A 22,155-nucleotide genomic window follows, 5' to 3' on the forward strand; every position below is an offset into this window, starting at 1 on the left:
TAGGCTCTGTGCTGGGGACACCAAGATGGGTGAGACTCATCTCATGCCCTTGAGGAGTCAAAGGCATGGAGCAAAAAATAGACACAGACATGAATTCATTTACTCATTGAGCACTGTTAAGGGAATACAGCATCAAAGTTCTTTCTCTGGGCCTCAGTTTCCCTCCTCACATCCCAGGCTTCTGGTGTACCATCCCACTGCTCTTTTCGACACTAGCTCTTCCCTTCTCTGACTGGGTGACCAGGGTAGAGAACCGGCTCCAGAAGGTCACAGATGAAAAGGAACCTTGGGTTCTTGAGGAGTGGGTGGAGAAGACAGGGGCTGGTTTCTTTTTATTAGCATGTCCGTGAAGCTCCCTTCTGGGCCAAGAGAGCACTGAGGAAGGAGCCAGAGGGGCCTGGACACAGGTCAGCAGCACTTTGGTGTGGAAGGCAGAGTGAGCATGTCAGAAATTATCCCCTCACCCAATCTCTACCCTTGAAATCCTTATTTCTTCATGTCCAAATGTCACCCTTAATTTAAAGCTTGGCTTAGATGCCATCGTGTGTGCAAAGCCTTTCTTGGCCCTCTATCCTTCACTGTCTCCACTGAACCTGCTTCCCTCACTGTGAATAATTACAGGATTTTATTCTTGCCTCTTCTGGGGCAGCTGCTTCCTCCTGCCGTTTAGAATAGCCCAGTCTTTTCTCTCTTGCTGACCATGAATTCCATCTTTTCTTAGAATTCTCCATTGCACGTGGTGCCAGGCCTCACACAGCATTCAACACACATCAGAATGTGGAATGAATCAGAATGTGGAATGAGGAATGAATAAACTAAGAGTTCATGCTACAGAAATCACTTCAATCCCAAAACCCACAATGTGAAGCAAAAGAGAGCAGAAGGGAAGTGGGGATGGAAGGAAATGGGAAATGGAGTAGGTAGGCTGACCAGTTCCAGAATTTGGCTAGGGACTGGACTGAAGAGATTATAGGCCTTGCCAGAGATTATGATTTAGTGGAGGATCACGGGAGCTCCAGGGTTCACGTATTCACTCAGTTATTTGCTTAGTTTTTCCTTTCTTTAGTGTTCCCAGTGTAACCAGGCTCCCTTGGGCAGCACCTGCTCTCACCCTGAACCTCCTGGAAACAGAACTCACCATTCGATGTGCCCCTCAAGACAGATCCACAATGCACTCACAGAAGAGACAATTTACTGAAGGTTTTGTTGGAGAGAATGGAGAGAGGATTGACCTCACACACCACAAGACTTCTTCAATTCCTAAGGGGTATCTTGGTTCCCTTCCAAATCCTCTTCTAGTCAGCTCCTTTGCTGCTCCCTGCTTCCTTCCCCAGACAGCCTCCAAAGCCCTGTTTGCTGCCCCGAGCACTTCAGATCTTCTCAGATACAATACTTCACTCTGCAAAATGGAAGCCTAAGAGTTAGTCAACCACAATAAGCTATGGCTCCTGACAAGTCCCTCGGAGGCCCCAGAACAGCCCTCTCGCGCACTCAGTCTTATTACCCAGCTTCCACACTGCTCCCCACTCAGTGAGGATGCCCTTACGGAGTCCCCTCCCAAACGCATTAGAGCTGGCCTGTGTGACAAATAGAATTTGGTGTTAGTAGATTGTGTGACTGCTGGATTAGAGCAAAATGGCCTCCAAACCTCTACTTTATTCTTCCAGATTACCTGCTCCTAGTGCCTTGAAATGCATGTAAGATGCACGTCTATCCTGAGGCCACGAGCTGGAAGTACCACATGAGAAATCTCATAGAGAGTCTTGGCTCTGTGCAAAGGGAGAATGAAATGCCCAGCCAGCCCTCAGCAGATCCAGCCCCAGCCATTTGAGTCACTCCAGCTGGGGGCCCAGACGTGGCATGGAGCGGAGACAAGCTCTGCCCAAATTGCAGATTCCTGATAGACTCCTGTGACTTTAGGCCAGTAACTGTGGGGATGATCTGTTATACGGCAACAGATAACAAGGTAGGTGCTTTTATTACTTTTATTTTATAGAGGAGAAAAATGCGGGTCAGAGAAGTGAAGTAACTTACCCAGTAAGTGGTGGTGTCTAGATTTGGATGCAAGCAATCTGGCTTCTAAGTCTGTTCTCACAACGTCAAAGGCTTTACATAAACTCAGAGCCTTCTTCAACATTCAAATGTTGAAGGTGTGGACCTCACAGACTGTTGTTCTTTATGGGGCCATGATGCTCCAGGCACCGTGATGTAACTTCTGGCCCACCACTGCCTCTCTCAGTCTGTAAGTTCTTGTTCTCCGTCAGCCAGGCATGGCATACACTCAGTTTCACACCAGAGCAATTCAAATTCCTGAAAACCAGCTTACACATCCAGCAAATCCACTCTCAAGCACATCAGGACGCTCCTGTTGGCCAGTCTTCCATTTTCCTCATAGCAGGGGAGCCTCTTTGGAAAAAGAACTTGGGGTCAGAAAACTCAGAGCCAAGGGAGTAAATGATGCATGATAGGGAGGTTCAGCCCAACATGTGGGACTGCAGTGGGGAGGAGGTAGGGGGTCTGCCTAGTGTCTGGGTTGTGAGGTAAACAACTGATGTGGTCATGTGCTGGCTATTCTCTGCCTGGCCCTGCTCTCCTGCATGCACTCTCCCCCTTCCTCTGCCCTGCTCTGCGCTCAGGGAAACTGATCCCAGGGGACTGCATCAGCTGGGCTCCCTCGTCAGGTGGATACTGATTGGACTCAGCAATGAGAGGCACTGGCCGGAGACTGGAAAGTGGGAGAAGAGAGGATTCAGCTCTGCACCGTATTTGTGGCCTTGGCTGCACCCCTCCACAGCCACAGCTCCTCAATGGCTCCAGCTCACACGAGCTCTGGTAAGACGACCTTTTTGTCCCTTTCTCCTTCCAAGCCTAAAAGGGTGGTAACATCTTCCCGCCAGTCTCTGGGTGCCTCAACATCCTGTTTGTTCCCTTGACCTGAACACACCTTTGTAAGCAGATCCCTCCTGAAAGTCTCCTCGGTTGTACCATCTGGGTGAAGTTGATTTCAGCTGAGACTCTGATTCAGGTGCCCAGGCATGCACATGGGCTGAGCAAGGTGAGTCAGAAGAAGTAAGGGGCAGACTGGGGTGGGAGTGTTTGGGAGCTGGCCCTGCACCAAAGTATAAATGTCAGATACTCTCAGACATAGTGCTGGCTGGGCCCAACAGATGCTTCTAAGAGGACTTATTTACCATCCACCCATTTGGGGAGCCTGGCAAAGCCCTTCCTTGTATAGGAGAATGATAATCCAAGCCTCCTATGGTCTTCACTGTGGCCAGCCAGGACACCATTACTCTAGGACAGAGCTGGAGAAACCCTCATATATGCTTTTGCTTTTGTTTTTGCAAACATTGCAACATTCCCTTTCTAGCATAGAACGTAGATACACCTCTGCTTCAGTTCAGACCTTGGCTCTACCCCTTGGTACCTGTGCGACCTTGAATAAATAGGTAATCCCTCTGGGCCTCTGTGTTCTCATCTGTAAAATGAGGGATAATAATGGGTTTGGGGCAGGGACTAAATGACCTACTATATATACAGCTCTTAGCACAGCGCCTGACACCAGCCAGTGCTCAAAATTGTTACTATCTCCACCGCTTACGTAGCCACGCGACCCTAGGCAGTTCACTTCACCTTTCTGTGCCTCCATTTCCTCCTCGATCAACTGGAGAAGTAACACAGACCTCTTGCATTACAAGGAGATCAAAATGAAGAAAATGTCATTGAAAGCATTCTAGAAGCTCTAAGCATCTTATGAATACAAGGCCTGTTTAAAAAAAAATGTAATAATAATTACCACAATTGAAAAACTAGCGGGGGCCCTAAAGACATGTTTCAGTAAGTCTTCATGCCATTATCCATAATGATATGGAGAAGGAATTTAATAATAAGACCCCTGAGAAAGTCTCAGGTAAAGAACAAATCATGAAAGAAAGAAAGAAAGAAAGAAAGAAAGAAAGAAAGAAAGAAAGAAAGAAAGAAAGAAAAGGTTAAGAAAACTTCTGAGAAATGGATTTGGTTTCATTTCTAAGCCTACCCATTTAAACACACCTCCTGAAAAGGAATTTCTACCACAATATATTTTCCAAATTCACTGATCATTAAGCCACGTATGAACAATGACTAAAACACACAGGATCAGATGCACTGAAATGAGTGAGTCCCCCCAGGAAAACACCTAGAGGAGTTCCCCCACCTCCCCAGGCATCCAGAGTGGACCACTCCCCTCCTCAGGGCAGGACACCTCCCTGCCCATGCCCAGCCGGGAAGACAGCCACAGGCCAGGGCCCAGGGCCCGGAGCCATGACTGTGTTTTTGGGAAATTTAGACTCTCAAACCAGACTACTTTTGTTTTCCTGCCTCTCGTGATCTGCCTTTCCCTTCATGATAATGAAAGCATTGACTTTGTGGTAAGGGTTTTAACATCTCCAGACTCAGAGTATGGTCTGTGGACCAGCAGTATCAGCATCACCAGGAGCTCGTTAGAAGTCTACAATCTTAGGCCCCACCTCAGCCCTGTTGAATCAGAATCTGCATTTTAACATGATCCTCAGGTGATTCGTAGGCTCATTAAAGTTTGAGAAGCACTGTTTTAATCTTTCTGAGCCTCATACTTATCTTGCAAGGTTATTGTGAGGATTAAATATGTTCAAAGTGGCTGGCAAGAACTAAGTGCTAAATACATTTTTATCCTCTTCTTTACCCGGCACCCTGCACTGCCTCTGTGCCCGGCCTCCATCTGCCTGAGCCCTTCTTCTTGGCCTGGGCTTCTGAAAGCTGACCTTAACTTGCTTACTCAGACCCTGCCACTTGGCCAGTGCCCCAGACTGACCTCAACTCTTTCCTTGGAGTCCCTGGCAGACTCGCTGGGGCCTGTTGCTATACTTTTCAGCACTCCCTGGTGACCTAGACTGTCCTAGACTTATCCTTGCTCTCCCCAAGCCCCACCTCTCTTGGCCCATCGCTGCCTTTGGACACCAAAAACTCTACAACAGCACGTATTTTAGTCACGCTGCCATTGCTCAAAATGGCCTTGGAACCGCTCCTTGGAATTTGCCTTTACAACCTCACACGGTGCCTGGCCCAGCAGAGTCACTAACTAAATATTCCTTAGAGGAATGAATGAAGAACAAGCCTTCATACTGGGCCACAGGGTTTGTATCTCCTTTTGGGGATTCAGTTTCTTTGCTTTTCCTTTTTCCCACTTTTCTTTGCCATCTCAAAAGTGTGATGCAGAAGGCTGAGATTCAATGTTGACCCAGAAAGAAAGAGCCAATGAGAATGCCTGACTTGTTACGATTCTAGACCTCAATTCTCTATGCAAGGGAGCCCCTGTGGCCCCCAGGGTCCAGCCCTGCTCACTATGATAACATGCTGGGGCTTGAGGCCAAATTGCCAGAAAGTATTGTCAGGTCCTGGCCTGGCCTTCTGTGCTTAGGTGGCTATGGGCTATCGGTATCCTGTCCAAATATCCTTCACTAGCTAGTACGCACGTCACCCAGCTGCTGCAAGTGCTAGGGCCCGAAGCTCCCACCTGTGACCTTCTTTGGACAATTGCTATTGAATGAGCCACCTCACCTAGAAAATTAGGATATATGTCATCCTCATTCTCACCCCAAGGAACCAATGACTGAAGGATATAGGGGTATAAAAGCCAGCACCTTTTTCTCCAGGTGAGAGAACTCTGTAGTGCAGTTCACATTGCAGAGTTCCCACAGATCAGACCAAGGCTAGAATTTACCTGAGACCATATCCCTGACCAGTTCATTCCTCTGCTTCCTTTACTCCTTTACAAGTTTCCTTCTAGGGCATCCCTCAATAAACTGTGTGCACCTGAAACTCTTTCTCAGGCTCTGGTTCCAGGAAAACTGGCCGAAAACAGCACTTTTGGGATTGAGTGGCAGAACAAGGTTTCTGTGTTCAGGAGCCTGAGGGCTCAGCAGACACCATCTCGACACCAGCCCGACATGACTTATACTGGCATCTCCCCCCCACTCCCATCAGCCCCTGGAGGCCCCAGAGCCAACTCTAAGAGAGAGGGATGAGAATCTAGAGCCGTGTTGTCCAAAATGGTAGCCACTAGCTACAGGTGACTGCTGAACATTTGAAATGTGGCTCATGCAATTAAAAAGCCGAATAGTTAATTTCACTTTATTTTAATTAAAAAAATTGGTATTCGGGGTGCCGGGGTGGCTCAGTCGGTTGAGCTTCCGACTTTGGCTCAGGTCATGATCTCGTGGTCTCTGAGTTCAAGCCCCGTGTCGGGCTCTGCGCTGGCAGCTCAGAGCCTGGAGCCTGTTTCTGTGCTGACAGCTCAGAGCCTGGAGCCTGCTTTGGATTTTGTGTCTCCCTCTCTCTCTGCTCTTCCCCCGCTCATGCTCTGTCTGTCTCTCTCTCTGTCAAAAATAAAAATAAACATTAAAAAAATTTTTTAAATAAAAAATAAAAAAAATAAAAAATTGGTACTCAATTCAGTTATTAGGAAACTATTAAGCATATTTGTAACAACTTGGGTGTGTAAATCTACATCTTTGCAGGTTGCAAATCTTTCTTAAAAAAATTTACATCCAAGTTAATTAGCATAGAGTGCAATAATGATTTCAGTAGAATCCAGTGATTCATCTCCCACATATAACATCCAGTGCTCATCCCAACAAGCGTCCTCCCTAATGCCCCTTGCCCATTTAGCCCATCCCCCCACCCACCTCCCCTCCAGCGACCCTCAATTTGTTCTCCGTATTTAAGAGTCTATCTTGCCACTCTCCCTGTTTTTATATTATTTTTGCTTCCCTTCCCTTATGTTCATCTGTTTTGTATCTTAAATTCCACATATGAGGGAAGTCACATGACATTTGTCTTTCTCTGACTAATTTTGCTTAGGATAATACCCTCTAGTTCCATCCACATGGTTGCAAATGGCAAGATTTCATTATTTTTGATTGCCGAGTAATACTCCATTATATATATGTGTGTATATATATACACACACATATATAATTTATCCATTAATTTGTCGATAGACATTTGGGCTCTTTCCATACTTTGGCTGTTGTTGATAGTGCTGCTATAAGCATTGGGGTGCATGTGCCCCTTCGAAACAGCACACCGGGATCCTTTGGATAAATTTCAGGTTGCAAATCTTATGAAATCCAAATACAGTTCAAGGATTTTTCCAATGAAAATTTAGCATCCAAATTGAGAGGTGCTGTATGTATTAAAAAGGTACACCAGAGTCTAGAGATCTAGTATTAAACGATAACATAAAAGATACCATTAATATTTTTATTTTATTTATTTATTTATTTATTTTTAATTTTTTTTTTTCAACGTTTATTTATTTTTGGGACAGAGAGAGACAGAGCATGAACGGGGGAGGGGCAGAGAGAGAGGGAGACACAGAATCGGAAACAGGCTCCAGGCTCTGAGCCATTGGCCCAGAGCCTGACGCGGGGCTCGAACTCCCGGACCGCGAGATCGTGACCTGGCCGAAGTCGGTTGCTTAACCGACTGTGCCACCCAGGCGCCCCTATTTTTTAATTAAAAAATGTTTATTTATTTATTTTTGAGAGAGTTGGGGAGGGGCTGGGGGGGGGACAGAGAGAGAGAATCCCAAGAGAGAGAATCCCAAGCTAACAGCTCAGAGCCCAATGTAGGGCTTGATCTCACGAACCCTGAGGTCATGACCTGAGCCAAAATCAAGAGTAGGATGCCTGACCGACTGAGCCACCCAGGCACCCCTCATTAATATTTTTAATATTGGTTACATGTTAAAATAATATTTTATTTACTTTGTTAAATAAAAATGTTATTAGTATTTAAACTATGGCTTCGAAAAATGTTTAATTATGTACATATAAGAATATGTACTAATTACATGTGTAATAAGAATTAAATGCAAGGACCAGGCAGGGTACTGGAGTCCAGACTGAAATGTGACCAAAAAGGGACTTAGAGATACTGAGCCCCAGAGATGTTAAGATAAAACAGTTGCTCATATATCCTCTCAGGAAACTCCCATGTCTCAAGTGGGGTTCCCCAGAAACAGACATTGATATGAGGATTAATGTGCAAAGCAATTATTGCCGAAAAGCTGGTAGGAAGTGGAGGACAGGAGAGGGGAACGGGGAAAACCGGGAATGATTTCAGCAGTCTGCAGAGGGCAGCTTAAGCTTCACCCAGATGGCAAATTCTGGAGTATAAGTTATACTTCAGAGGTTGTCTCAACTCCAGGTGAGGGAGGCTGGTTTTCAAAGCCCCCCACCAATCAGTCCTTTGTCAAAGGACTCAGCAGGATACCTAAACTCCTGGGTACCTCCTACTTGTGATCCTAGGCAAAGCAGCTCTAGCAGCCCAAAGAGAGTTCTAAGAAAAAGAGTTACATGTACAGACTATTGAAGGCAAAAGCACGCTGAAGCCAGGGGAGGAGTGACCAGACATAGTAAAGAAATTTAAGGATTCTGGGTAGTGCATCAACAGCCTCCACTGTACTCCATCTTGGAAGGTCACCTGCGTACATCTCTTCCCTGCAGCCTGAAGAGTGTAGCTGGATCAGCAACCTTATGTGCTCTCTTCAATTCACCTTCTGGTTTTCAGACTGTTCTTACAGAGTTTCCTTTTGGGTCACTATAAATCCAGGAGACCCCAGCTGGTAAGGCTCCATGCCCTCTACCTGGCTAAAAATGAAGCAGTTCTACTTTTATTTTCTCCTATGTATTGGGTTTCCAAGGATGATTTTGCTTAACTAGAGGTCTCCACAGCTAAAAGAAAGCCTTGAAAACTACAGTGATAGGCCGTGGTCAAAATAAGTGTATTACTTTTTTTTTTAATCACTGGATAACAAATCACCCAAAACTTAGAAGCTCAAAATAACATATATTTTTTTCTCACAGTCTCTGTAGGTCAGAAGTCCAAGCACAGCTAAGCTCAGAGTCTCATAAGGCTGCCATCTAGGTATTGACAGAGGCTGTGGTCTCATCAGAGGCTTGACTAGGGAAGGATCTGATTCCAAGCTCCTTCAGGCTGTTGGCAGAATTGATCTCCTTGTAATTGTAGGACTAGGGCCTGTTTTCTTGCTGACTGTCAGCAAATATGGGCCACCCAAAGTTTCTTGCCAGGTGGGCCCCTCCATAGGCCCTCTTGTGACAAGGCAGCTTACTCCTTCAAGGCATAATGAAGTCTCTCTAGTCTATGCTAGCAAGATAGAGCTATATATGTATATAATAACATAATCATGAGTGATATATAACAACATAATCATGAAAGTGACACCCTTGCCATGTTCTAGGGTGAGTTCCTAGTCCTACCCACACTCAAAGGGAGGACATGATACAGGACATAAAAATGGGGCCATACTAGGGTCTGTCCACCACAATGGTTATAGAGGAAGGATGTTTAATTGGAGGCTTCTTGGTAAAAGCCTTGCCATGTAAGAGAAAGAATTGCTATATTTCTAATTCTTCCATTCATCCCAACCTGGTCTTAAGCAAGCAAGGTCTTTCTTGTGCAGACCCTAAATGATTTTGATCTATTGTCTTGCTTTCTGACCTCTCATATCTGTGTGCATTTTGACAACACATTTTCAACCAGTATCTCTAGACCACGGGTGGGGTCTTGGGCTTGCCCTGGCTAGTTACGTAGCCCTATCTCTGCATTCTTACAGCTGTTGCCTCTGGTCCCACACCTAATAGTCTTTTTTTTTTTTTTTTCACTTAATTTCCTGCCTTGGTTTTCATATATTCAATCAAAACTGTCACATGGGAAAAAGCTACAGCTCACTGGATCAAACAAAACACATTATAATAATTAAAAAGCAAATCTTGGTTAAATTTCTTCAGATAAGAAGGAGTTACTTTAGATTAACTGTACTTGACTACCTTGATAAATTTGACATCATTTAGATTTTTAGTTTAGCCTTATGGTAATTTTTAAACAACATCTGTAGGATACCAGCTTCAGGGAATTTGGCCGGCATTACTAAAAGTCACATTTTGCTGAAAGCTTGTTGAATTTAGAGCTCACATTTTATGTAAAATTTGAAGACTTTGATGCTTAATACCTCCAATTTATTACCTCTCTGAGGTCTTAAAGTGTCATTATACTTTATTTCACCAATGAAAACAGTAAATAGTAAATGTTAGGGAATGAAACAAAAACAAGTTATTCATCAAGCATTATCAGAAAAAGAAAACCTTAAGAATCACCAGAGAAACAAAAGGAATTTGAGAACTGAAGATCAATCCAGAGACTGACTAATCAGGAATGGCAAATATTTAGCATGGATGCCTCAACTTCCCAACTGGTGCCCGTGGCAGACATCATCAATTCATCACTACATTCCTCTGCTGAGTCTGAATAGGGCTTCTGAGTTCTCCATTCCCAGAAATGACTACTGCTTTAGATAAGGCTCTTTAGTTACAAGTAATAGAAACCAACTTGAGCCACCTTGAGCAAATAAGGAGGAAATTCACAGAAACATACGAGGGTGTCCTAAAGAAGTCCAGCACAAGTATGCAGCTAGGCCCCAGGAACCAGGAACCAGAAAGCCATCAGGCCTCTGTCCCTTACCTCTGCATGTTTTTGCCTGCTTTTTTTCACTTTTTTTCTCTGCAGTCAGGCTTTCTCTTCATCTCCAATCTGCTTGAGGTCATGTGGCCACTCTTAGCACCCATGTTTTCTTATTCCAATTATAGCCTCCTACAGCAACTGTATCTGAATCTCAGCATCAGATTCCCAAGGGAGAAGCTCTGACTGACTGTGCTTAGATCAGGTGACTACCCCTGACCCTGTCAGCCCTCATCTAAAAGGTAGGGACAGCGTTCAAAATGGCTATGCAGTGCCCGCTCCTGTGGAATGGCGAGCAGTTCTCAGAGAGGGCAGGGATGGCTCACAGCCTGAGCAGAAAAGTCAGAGATCTTTTCTATTACTATTATCAATCAACAGGCAGTGGCATAAGAGATGAAACATATTTTCTCCTTAGGATCTAGATCAGGCGAGACCAGTAGAGCTTCTGCGGATGGCGGAGATGTTCTGTATCTGCACGCTCAGATGTGATAGCCACTCACCACATGTGAGCTGTCAAGTGCTTGACATGTGTGTGGGGAACCAAATTGTTAGCCTTATTTACTTTTAATTTAAATTTAAATAGCCATATATATCAAGTGGCCACCATACCAGGCAGTGTAGTTTAAAGATAAGGAAACTGAGCTCCCAGACCACATAGCTAGTTAATAACACAACTGGAACTGAATGCTTGCTCTCCTCTGTCTTTAAAATCTTTCCATCCCATTAATTGGAATTGAGGAATCCGCACAAAGGATCTTCCCAGGTAATTCAAATTTGCTACTTTAAGTGTCCACACCTAACCATTCGTTGATGTCAAGCTTTCTGAAGTGTACTGCACACGTCCCTGCCTTGGAAAAAAGCCATGTGGCCGTAATTGTAGACTTTTCTTAATAACACCAAGTGTGAACCTCAGTTGTCACTCTGGGGAATAATAATGAGGCCCTCAGAACAGGGCCTAGTGAGGCTTACAGGGCTGTCTTCCCCACACTTAACGTCTCTACAGCTGGGAGCGATTTGGCTGTTTCCTCTCTCCTTGTCACATCTTGATGTGGTGGCTTCTGACAGCATCCCACCTCCCTTCACTAGCTCAGCAACGAACCAAGTACAGGAACTTGATCCATTAGTGAGCTTAATTTCACCCACGATTCTAAACCATTAGGCCTGGGGGAGTTTCACAACTGAGTCAGGTACACAGGGTTTTGTATAAAATTTTCCACAATACACAGTTTTTTTTCTTAAAGGTGTATAATGATGTGAGTCTCATGAAAGCTGTTTGCGGGATAAATGGTATGATGTTTTTTGGTTTTTGTTTTTTTTTTTTTTTTATTGTGCCACTGTGGGTATGTCAATATTGCTATGTCTAGGGTACCAAGGTAGGATAGGACTGTGCACAAAATATTTCAAGAAATGAGATGGAAACTTGGTGTGGATTATTTTAGATTACTTTCCTGAGCTCTTTTTCCACAGTGTGTTTTCAGGTCATGGAATAGCCACAGTTTTACAAATCTTTTGAAAATATTCAAACTCCAAAGTGAATTTGAAGGATACTAAAAGAAATAATAAATTCGTTTCTGTATTCTCTGCTTATATGGGGGCCAGACTTGCAGTAATTGTATCTATTCAAAACATACCTGAGTGCGTGAGAGCCAGAAAGGGCTCAAAGCAAAGGGAATAGTTGTCGCAAAGCCCATGCACTAGAGACCCTGACCTGTAGCCAGGAGAAACAAGACACCATGATGGCCTTCAGCCTGGGTCTCATGCTCTTCTCCTGGAGCCCGGACTGAGGGTGTGTGAGAAGGGTGGTTCAAAAGGAAATCTGGGCTCTGCTTCCCGGACCACCAAAAGCCACTATATGACTATATGCTCTGTTCACCATTTCTGGGGAGAATGTAATCTATTTTAGAAATATTTCCCTTACACGATTAAAATGTTTGGGTTTTTGTGGCATCTGTGAGGTGAGCTTTCAGTTATCTGAAAAAAAAAAAAAAAAGCTTTATGCAGAGGCACACCACCAGACAGGGGTCCTGCATTTTTCACTTGCCTTCTGAAAACACCGTGAGGATTTGTTCAAGGGAAGCACTCATTTTGCCTTTATGCTACTTTACAAAATAACTTCACTAACGCGTTCATCGGTTCATCAGTTATTTATAGTCAAGTCTTGATTATCCTCTAGGCAGGTTCCTGGCACGGTTTTCAGCCCTCTGTTTGCCTTTCTCACCTCCCACGGACACACACACTTCTGCAGCTTGTAGCAACTTAGAATTTCCCCTGAGTCACAGCTCCCCTACCCCTCGTGCCAGCTCAGCCGCCCTTCCCCCAAGGTGTCTACAAACCCAAACAACAGTTACCTACCTCCCCACGGCCTTTCCCAAGAACCAGACGAGGCCGCCAGAGAGGATTCTGGGGTTCCTGGGAAGCATGCGGAGAGCCCCAGATCTTGCGGGAAGGCTGGAGAGGGGTCACTAGCCAGGGCGGGGTGGGGCCATCCACTAGCTTCCCATCTCATTTCACAGCATGGCATCACTTTGTTTGAAGTGTTATGTATTCCCAAGACATGTGACACACCCTCCCCTCCTCAAATTCCAGATGAGTACAAAAACAAATTCCTAAGTTGCATCAGAATTATTTCTTTTCTATCTGCACTTTGGGCCTCCGTGAAAGTGGCACTGGCATTTTTTTTTTTTTTTTTTTTTTTTTTGTGATGAGGAATAGATTCTAGGTCTCCTAATTCCTGAGCCAGAGCTGTTTCCATGCTGCCCTTAGTTAGAGCAGTGGTTCTCAGTCTCGGGATTCTGATGCCTCGGCCTCAGCTCTAGAGATTCTGATTTTAACTGATCTGAGGTTAGACCTGAGCACTGGGCTCTTCACACATCCTCCAAGCGGTTCTAGTGTGCAGCCAAGGCTGAGAACCACTGGCTCAGAGCCTCCCTTGGCTAATAGTGATTGCGAGTGCAGCTCTTCAGTTGCACAGCTGTGGCTCCACTGATTGAGAATAAATGTTTGACTAGGAAGGGGAGGAGATGTACACACACACACACAGAACAATTCAGGGGCTGTTGCACATCGCCAGGGTGAACATTTCATTCACTCATTCAGTCCACAAACATTTATTGAGGCCCGCCACTAGAATGGGTAGATGCAAAAATGCATGATAAAGTCATTAAAACCTCCAGGATATAACAACCCCCTAGAAGAAGCTTTCCGACAGGTTCTCTGGACCCCCAGAGTCCCCTATAGGGACAGTCAATTCTAGCCCTTCCTCCTTCCTGGTTTATGCCCAGTTAGTGACTCATAATTCCCCTGCATTTGCACATGATTTGACTGAACATATATAATCCTGATGCTTGTAGTCTCTGGTTGCTCTGCAGAGTACAGTTGCTTGAATTATGACAGTTATCTCTGCTAATAAAGTTCACTTTTTTACTGCAGAGTTATAAATACATATGCAGCTTGCATATTCGAGGAGGCATGTGGGAGGAAACGCTGAGCTGTGGGGCCCTTCTAGAACAGAAGCCACTCCCTGGCACCTGCACATACATAACTTTCCTGATACATCCCTCCATGCACTACCCCCCCCCCCCACCATCCCAAAGGCTCATCTTCAGGGCTTTCTTATAAAAAGGATGTACTGTATACGACCCTGGTGAGATCAGAAATTAGCATCCTTGACATTTGCCTGCTTTCCTCAGCCCCCAAATGGATTCAGAGCTATCAGCTTCCCTTTTCCCAGGAGAAAACTGGTCCCACAGTCTCTGAGGAGACTGGAATGGCATTAACTGGGATGTAAAACGACAGCCAAATGGGGATTAGGAAGACAGGCAGCAGGAAGGGGGATGGCCGATCTTGTAAATTTGAGCCCTGCAAATAAGTTCATTAAGTCTAGGATATGCTCGGGGTGCTGGTAAGGCATATAAAGGAGCAGCAGACAAATAAATCTAGCCAGTTGTTTGAAGGAGAAGAGCTAATGGAGGAATTTTTCTAAAAGGAACTTTAACTTTTTACTGAATGCAATAACACTATGCATTATCAATCAGCTGACTATAATTTTACAATTTAGCCTGGAATTTGAACTGCCTGCAGGAGATTGTACCTTGTGGGTAATAATAGGTATGCATGGCGAATGTTGTATAGCATATTTCCTTAAAATATATAGCGGGCTACTTTGGTAACGAATACGTTTATTCGCAGAGAAAATTACGATTATGGTGTGACTCAGCATGGAGCAGGCGCTGCTGGTTGTCGAACCAACAGCTTTTCCCCATTTTCCTTGCTAGTCAAGGAAATCCCACTGAGTTGGGAGGGGGTGGCTAGATTTCCACCCTCCCCCAAGTGACAGGGTTGAGAGTGACTTCGCCCTCCCCCCAGGATCAAAGGGAAATCCTCACGGGCCTCAGCCAATCCCAGTAACCCATTCCCCTCGCTGGAGCTACTTCAGGGGTGGGTGTACTGGACTGTCTGCTACCAGAATTGTACCACCATTCGCCTCCAAGTCGAGGATCCGTGCTGTCCAGAATGACCATCTCTGCCCTGTTCCAGCTCATTGCTCGCAAGAGGACCTCGGGTCAGGATTTGCAAAGAGGACGGTGTTATTCCTCTAGAGATAGTTGTAGCTGCATGGGTGGGCAGATGAGAAAGTCCCCGCAGCTTCCTGGCACAAATGTAAGGAATTACACACTTAGGTGTTTGAGGCTAAGGTTGTTCAGGGTCAGCTCCTCTGATCTTTAAAGATAGAGTTTCTAAACTCTGCTCCCCTGGCTCTCCCAGGAGTTGTGGGAGATCCTACGTTAGGTCTGTTAGATCCAGGATGCATCGAGTGGCTTTAGTTTTCCATCCTGAACCCTGACTGATACAGTGGCCAGGGGTCCAGTATTGACCAATAGGTTGGAGCGCTTTTCTTTACCTCTGAGAAGTAGACTGTAGGAGAGACAGCCCCTATCTGCTGCCTCTGGATGACGTGGCATTTGGATGTGATGCCTGGTACAGCTGTCACCATTTGCTGCCCGCCTGAAATAGAGCCAATATGCAAGTAAAAGGAGAGCCGAGAGAAATGCCCAGCAAGAGGAGCTGAAGTCCTGATGTACCTGCAGCCAATGGCTTTCTAATTGGCACAGACATATTCTTTAAGGAAGCAAATGTTAAGATAGTTTGACAGTGGCTGCCGTGTTTTCTGAGGATGAGACATTATAGAGTGATTCACACCTGCTCTCCAGCCTTTTCTTCTTATATTCTTCCCCACCCCAGCAAATGAATATCCAGATAATCTCTGTCTCAAATGTATCACACACCTTTGAAATATCTATGTGAATTATTGGTTTGCATTGGCATATGTGTCTACAATATTATTGCACCTTTTTTTTTCAAACTCCAATTACACTTTAAAAGACTTACACTGCCAAAGCATTAGTATAATCCTATCATTTTGAATTTCTTCTTGTTTTACCCATACACATTCAGTCCTCACTTTGCAGGATAGTGCAGGAGCAAAAAAATGACCCTGACAGCTGAAGCTATACCAAGCAATCTTAATAATTAACAGGAAAAATCACAACTGTTGCATGAAAGTTTTTTTGAAAATACTAAAAACTCTTACTTTCATTTATAAACATATGGAGATGCTTTAAAAATGGTAAAAGTTACATTTATTTGATACAATGTTACTTAAAACATTGGAAACATTGATTAAATGTTCTATTTCTCTAAAAAATTTGAGTGTTTGAACAGTGCTTACCTTCAGAGCATCTTTTCTCTGCCCTGGCAAATTGTCATGTCATTCTAAGTTTAGAGCAGCTTCTAACATTTCATCCTTTACACTTACAGTGTAAGTGTAACTTTAGAGTTTTTTTAATATGAAAATTTTGTCCATGTCACTTCCCCTGAGACATCTTCCTTTTTGCCACACCACTCACTGATGATAAATTTGCCTTCTGGCTGCGTACCTATGTTTCTTGAATAGCTGCAGTGTCAACATTCTCACTGTAGAAACTTATGTATTATTTGCAACCCAAATAATCATGATATAGGAAGTATTATTACTATTATTGTTGTAAATTCCATATGAAAACTTCCTGCTGAGTTCTAAATCAGTTATAGTAGTAGCACTTGAAGAGCACTGTCCACAAACCTTGGGAGTCTGCCTCTGGACAAGCAAAAAAGCATGTTGTTATATGAATTCTCCCATCCTATTGAGTACTGACTTCCTAAAATGCCATTGTTCTTCCCCAGGACCCCCTTGGGTGAACCACAAGGCATTGTTTTGGTTTTGGAACCTATCTACCTTTCTGGGAAAAAGAAAAGAAGTCAAGTTTTTACCTGAGGAAAGCCAGCTGGGCACAAAGGAAATTTGTTTTGTGAAGTTGTTATCCATCCAGGCTAGCAATCAAGAGAATCTTATGGGTCAAGTGACAGTACCTTCCTGGATTACTGTGTTAAAAAGGACTTTCAGGGGCACCTGGGTGGCTCGGTCGGTTAAGCGGCCGAATTCGGCTCAGGTCATGATCTCGCGGTCCGTGAGTTCGAGCCCCGCGTCGGGCTCTGTGCTGACAGCTCAGAGCCTGGAGCCTGTTTCAGATTCTGTGTCTCCCTCTCTCTGACCCTCCCCCATTCATGCTCTGTCTCTCTCTGTCTCAAAAATAAATAAACGTTAAAATAAATAAATAAATAAATAAATAAATAGGACTTTCAGACGATGTCTAGGCTCAACAGAAGAAAGCATCGCGGCACCTGGGTGGCGCAGTCGGTTAAGCGTCCGACTTCAGCCAGGTCACGATCTCGCGGTCTGTGAGTTCGAGCCCCGCGTCGGGCTCTGGGCTGATGGCTCAGAGCCTGGAGCCTGTTTCCGATGCTGTGTCTCCCTCTCTCTCTGCCCCTCCCCCGTTCATGCTCTGTCTCTCTCTGTCCCAAAAATAAACGTTGAAAAAAAAATTAAAAAAAAAAAAAAAGAAAGCATCGCAATTGATTAGCAATGTCTGTCACAGTTAAGGGAGAGGAGAGTAAGGGTATCTGCTCTGGACAGGCCATTCCTAATCTAGAGGCTGCCTCTTGGTAAGGTCAGCCATCCAAGTCTGGCAGCATACGAAAACATATTTGATACCAACCAAATTCATACGAAACTGATATATAAATCAGAAAGACAGTTTATTGACTTGATTTAGAAATGAAACTGCTAATGTGCACCTGTTATTAAATGGGAACTTGAATGGCATAATGAAGGAACTTTGGAGTCAGGCAGACCTAGTTTTGCATCACGGCAGCAGCTCTCAGTAGCTACAAGCTCGTCCATAGCATTCTGTTGATAAGGACATTGACGCTGTGTCTGGGGTCAGTAGGAAAAAATGTCCTGGTTAATTAACTATGTCTGAAGCAGTCAAAATGGGGAAAGTGGGAGTGGCTATTGTTGGTACATACTGTTATATGTTCCAGTTTTTAACCAATGAATGCATGCTGGATTCCTGATAGGAGAGTCTGTTTTCTAGAATCGAAAAACTGCTTTGCGAACAAGGATATAAAAGATGTTTGCTGCAAGATTTGTATGGTTAGTATCACCGAGGCATCTTCACAGTATAAACACAAAGGACACATAAATAAGAAATGATGGTTTGTGGTTCTGGACACTCACTCTCCTGCTCAGAGCTGGAGAAAAAATGGTCACATTTTGTCTCCTATCTATCCTCCATTTTATATACACATTATAGACCAGTGCTGACCAACAGAAATATAATGCAAGCCATAAATGTGAACTATGTAGGTTATTTTAAATTTTCTAGTAGCCATATGAAAAAGTGAAGAGAAATTAACACCTTTTTACAAGGATTTGACCAGTTTTATTACCTCTATACCTTGTGTACATACCCTCATCTTTAGAGAATAATCTCTACATTTAGCCTTTGGAGTATCTCTGGCCAAGGACTGGTATCTCAGAGGAGACTGGGGGCCTGGTCCCTCCAAGCCTTAGCTCTCTCTAGTCTTACTGCTGGGTGGTAGGCAGCAGCTGCCCAGCCTGGTAATTGTGGTTCTTTTTGTGGAACACTGGTCTCTCCACAACCACAGTTCTGTTGGGCCCTCAGCAAAGCTGAACCATTTTTCTACCTTGGATTCTTTCAAAGTTTCTCCTATAACCATAATTTTTTTAACTTGGAGAAAAGAACAGGCTCCTTTTTCTTCTTTAAACTGCATTTATGGCACCATTACTGGTTTTCCCTAAACCAGTGGTTCTCATACTTGAGTGAACATCAGCCTCACCTGGAGGGTTTGTTAAATCACTGGTCCAGCTCCAGAGTTTCAGCTTCAGTAGGTCTGAGGTGGGGCTTGAGCATCTGCATTGCTAAAAGTTCCCAGGGGATGGCAGTGCTGTGGTCCAGGAACCACACTTTGAGAACCACTGATATTTTTACCTTTCATTTCAGTGCAGGAAGGAGATGAGAGGCTTTGGGTATCTGAAAGTGAAAGAATTGGGGGAAGTGAAAAGCATCAGGTTATATCTTTCCTCCAAAATAAGTCAAACCCAGTTCTGTTGTTATTCTTTCCCCTGAACCAGCATCTTAGCATGCTCGAACACCTCCTCTTCCAAGATTTCTCCCCCAGTCTCCTGCTAGAGGCAGAGCAATGGGGCCTCTGTCTTTCACAGACCTCTTCTACAGCCCTCTATTGTTCTCTGATGTTGTAAGCATCTGGGCATGCATGTTGACAGTCATGTGCAGTAGGGCTGGAGACTTCTTTTGGCTAGCAGCACCCTCTCCCTAACACCAGGACCTCTCATAGAACTCTCTTGGCCAAAGAGTATTGAATGATTGAGTGAATGAATGATACATGTTTGGAAAACAAGAAGGGGACTATTCACACGTTAGTTAAAACCTTCCCAAGTATCAGAGATAACAATGACACAAGAAATTGTTAAGAAAAAAAAAAAAAAAACAAAAACCCAAAAAACAACAGACAGACTTGGACCTCCTGAGAACTCATTATAACTTTAATATCACTTACATGGTGTCAATCACACAGTTCTAAACACCTATCATGGTTTTACAGACACAACTTCCATTTGACATAGATGCTGTTACTTGGAGTGATAGACTTGTAAGGCATGTTATTATGAAGAAAATGTTTTCGGTGCCCTTAAAACACTGGGTCTCAGGGGCGCTTGGGTGACTCAGTCGGCTAAGCCTGTGACCTCAGCTCAGGTCATGGTCTTGTGGTTGATGGGCTCGAGCTCCACGTTGGGCTCTGACAGCTCAGAGACTGGAGCCTGTTTCAGATTCTGTGTCTACCTCTCTATGTCCTTCCCTCTGCTCATGGTCTGTCTCTCAAAAATGAAGAAATGTTTTAAAAAAATAAAAATAAACCCACTGGTCTCAGAGACCCTTCTTTTTTTTTTTTAACTTTTTATTTTGGAAAATTTCAAATATATATAAAGATAAAGAGGACAATACGATGAACTTTCATGAAGCAATAATCTAGCTTCAATAATGATCAACTCTTGGCAAATCTTGTTTAATCTATAACTTCACTCACTTCAGTAATACATGCATTTCTTATGAAGCAACCCCCAGTGTATATCAGCTCATACATAAAAAGTTTCAGTGTGTATCTCTAATATTTGAAGATTATTTTAAGAATATAACTACACTGGGGTGCCTGGGTGGCTCAGGTTGAGCGTTGGACCCTCGGTTTCAGCTCAGGTCATGATCTCACATTTCATGAGTTTGAGCCCCACATCGGGCTCTAAGCTGACAGCACAGAGCCTGCTTGGGTTTCTCTCTCCCTATCTCTCTGCCCCTCCCTGGCTTGTGCTGTCTCTGCCTCTCTCAAAATAAGTAAATAAACTTAAAAAAAAAAAGAATATAACCACATTGTCATTATCACACTTAATAAATCCTTAACATCATCAAATATTAAAAAAAAAATTTTTTTAATGTTTATTTATTTTTGAGAGACAGAGACAGAGTGTGAGGGGGAGAGGGACTGAGAGAGGGAGACACAGAATCAGAAGTAGGCTCTAGGCTCCGAGCTGTCAGCACAGAGCCTGACGCGGGGCTTGAACTCACGAACAGTGAGATGACCTGAGCTGAAGTCAGACGCTCGACCGACTGAGCTACCCAGGCGCCCCAAAATCATCAAATATTTTAACTAGTGTTTCAATTTTCCCATTGTCTCATAAACCTTTTCAGTTTGTTTATCTAAACAACTTGTATTCAAGTTGTATTGGTGTATTCAGAATACAATTGGTTTATAAATTGCATTGGTTGACATGCAGTTAAATCCCTCCTTTTTAAAAAAAATTTTTTTTAATGTTTAGTTATTTCTGAGAGAGAGAGAGAGAGACAGAATCTGAAGCAGGCTCCAGGCTCCAAGCTGTCAGCACAGAACCCGATGAGAGGCTCCAACCCTGGAACCACAAGATCATGACCTGAGCCACAAATGGATGCCCAACTGACTGAGCCACCCAGGCGCTCCAAGTCCCTCTTTTTAATTGTTGGGTTCTCATTCTTTCCCTTTTGGGTTTTTAATTATTATTATTATTATTATTATTAATATTATTATTATTATCATTTTATTCTGAGAGAGAGATAGAGAGCAAGCTGGGGAGGGGCAAAGAGAGAGGGAAACAGAATCCCAAATAGGCTTCATGCTGCCAGCGCAGAGCCCGACACAGGGCTCCAACTCACAGACCGTAAGATCATGACCTGAGCTGAAATCAAGAGTCAGATGCTTAACCAACTGAGCCACCCATGGACCCCCCTTTGGGTTTAAAAAAAAAAAAAAATTATTTGCTGAAGAAACTGGGTTGGTTGTTCTATAAGGTTTCTCACAGTCTGGAGTTTGCATATTATATTTCTGTTGTGCCATTTACCTCTATTCGTTCTGTCCCTCTATAGGTAATAATTTCTTTTGAGATTTTTATATTTTATCCTTGCATTAAAAAACAATAGTAAAAATGTAGCATACCATACACACTTTCTCTGCCTTGCTTTTTTTCACTCAATGTTATATCCTGGTGATCACTCCACCACAGTTTACAGAGGAATACTGCATTTCTTTTTTATAGCTGCATATTACTCCATCATATGTTACATAGCTTATTCAACCAGTCCTCTACTGATAGACAAGTGAACTGTTTGAAGTTTGTTGCTACTACACATGGTGCTGCAATGAATAGCCAAAACCTCTCATTGTATTTTTGCCTGGGTATTTCTGGAATAGATTCCTAGAAGGGAAACTGCTGAGACAAAGGATAATTGCATTTGTAATTTTGCTAGAAATTGCAGAAGCTCTGCTTTTTATTTTAATTTAATTTAATTTATTTTTTTAAAGTTTATTTTTGAGAGAGAGACACACACACACATACACACACAGAGTATAAGTGGGGGGAGGGCAGAGAGAGAGAGGGAGACACAGAATCCAAAGCAGGCTCCAGGCTCTGTGCTGACAGCTCAGAGCCCGACACAGGGCTCAAACCCACAATCCGTGAGATCATGACCTGAGCCGAAGTTGGACGCCTAACTGACTGAGCCACCCAGGCGCCTCCAGAAGTTCTGCTTTTAAATGCAGTGTGTTTCCAGAAGTTTTGTTATAAAATGGATCCTGGAACAGATCCTATTT

At 43.8% G+C, this 22,155-nt stretch overlaps 1 long non-coding RNA gene across 1 annotated transcript; it reads right to left on the minus strand.

Annotated features, from left to right (window-relative positions):
- Positions 1–1,157: 1,157 nt before the first annotated feature.
- On the minus strand, positions 1,158–15,497 carry LOC124527076 (uncharacterized). Its single transcript, XR_006965800.1, has 3 exons — positions 15,461–15,497; positions 2,035–2,406; positions 1,158–1,399 (listed from the first exon to the last, which is right to left on the minus strand). It is a non-coding gene; the product is annotated as an uncharacterized LOC124527076 (long non-coding RNA).
- Positions 15,498–22,155: the final 6,658 nt, after the last annotated feature.

This window comes from Lynx rufus, unplaced genomic scaffold (genome assembly GCF_022079265.1).
Source record: "Lynx rufus isolate CCGP_SWC_20201006 ecotype Redwood Valley unplaced genomic scaffold, mLynRuf1.p SCAF_5, whole genome shotgun sequence".
Classification (NCBI taxonomy): Eukaryota; Metazoa; Chordata; class Mammalia; order Carnivora; family Felidae; genus Lynx; species Lynx rufus.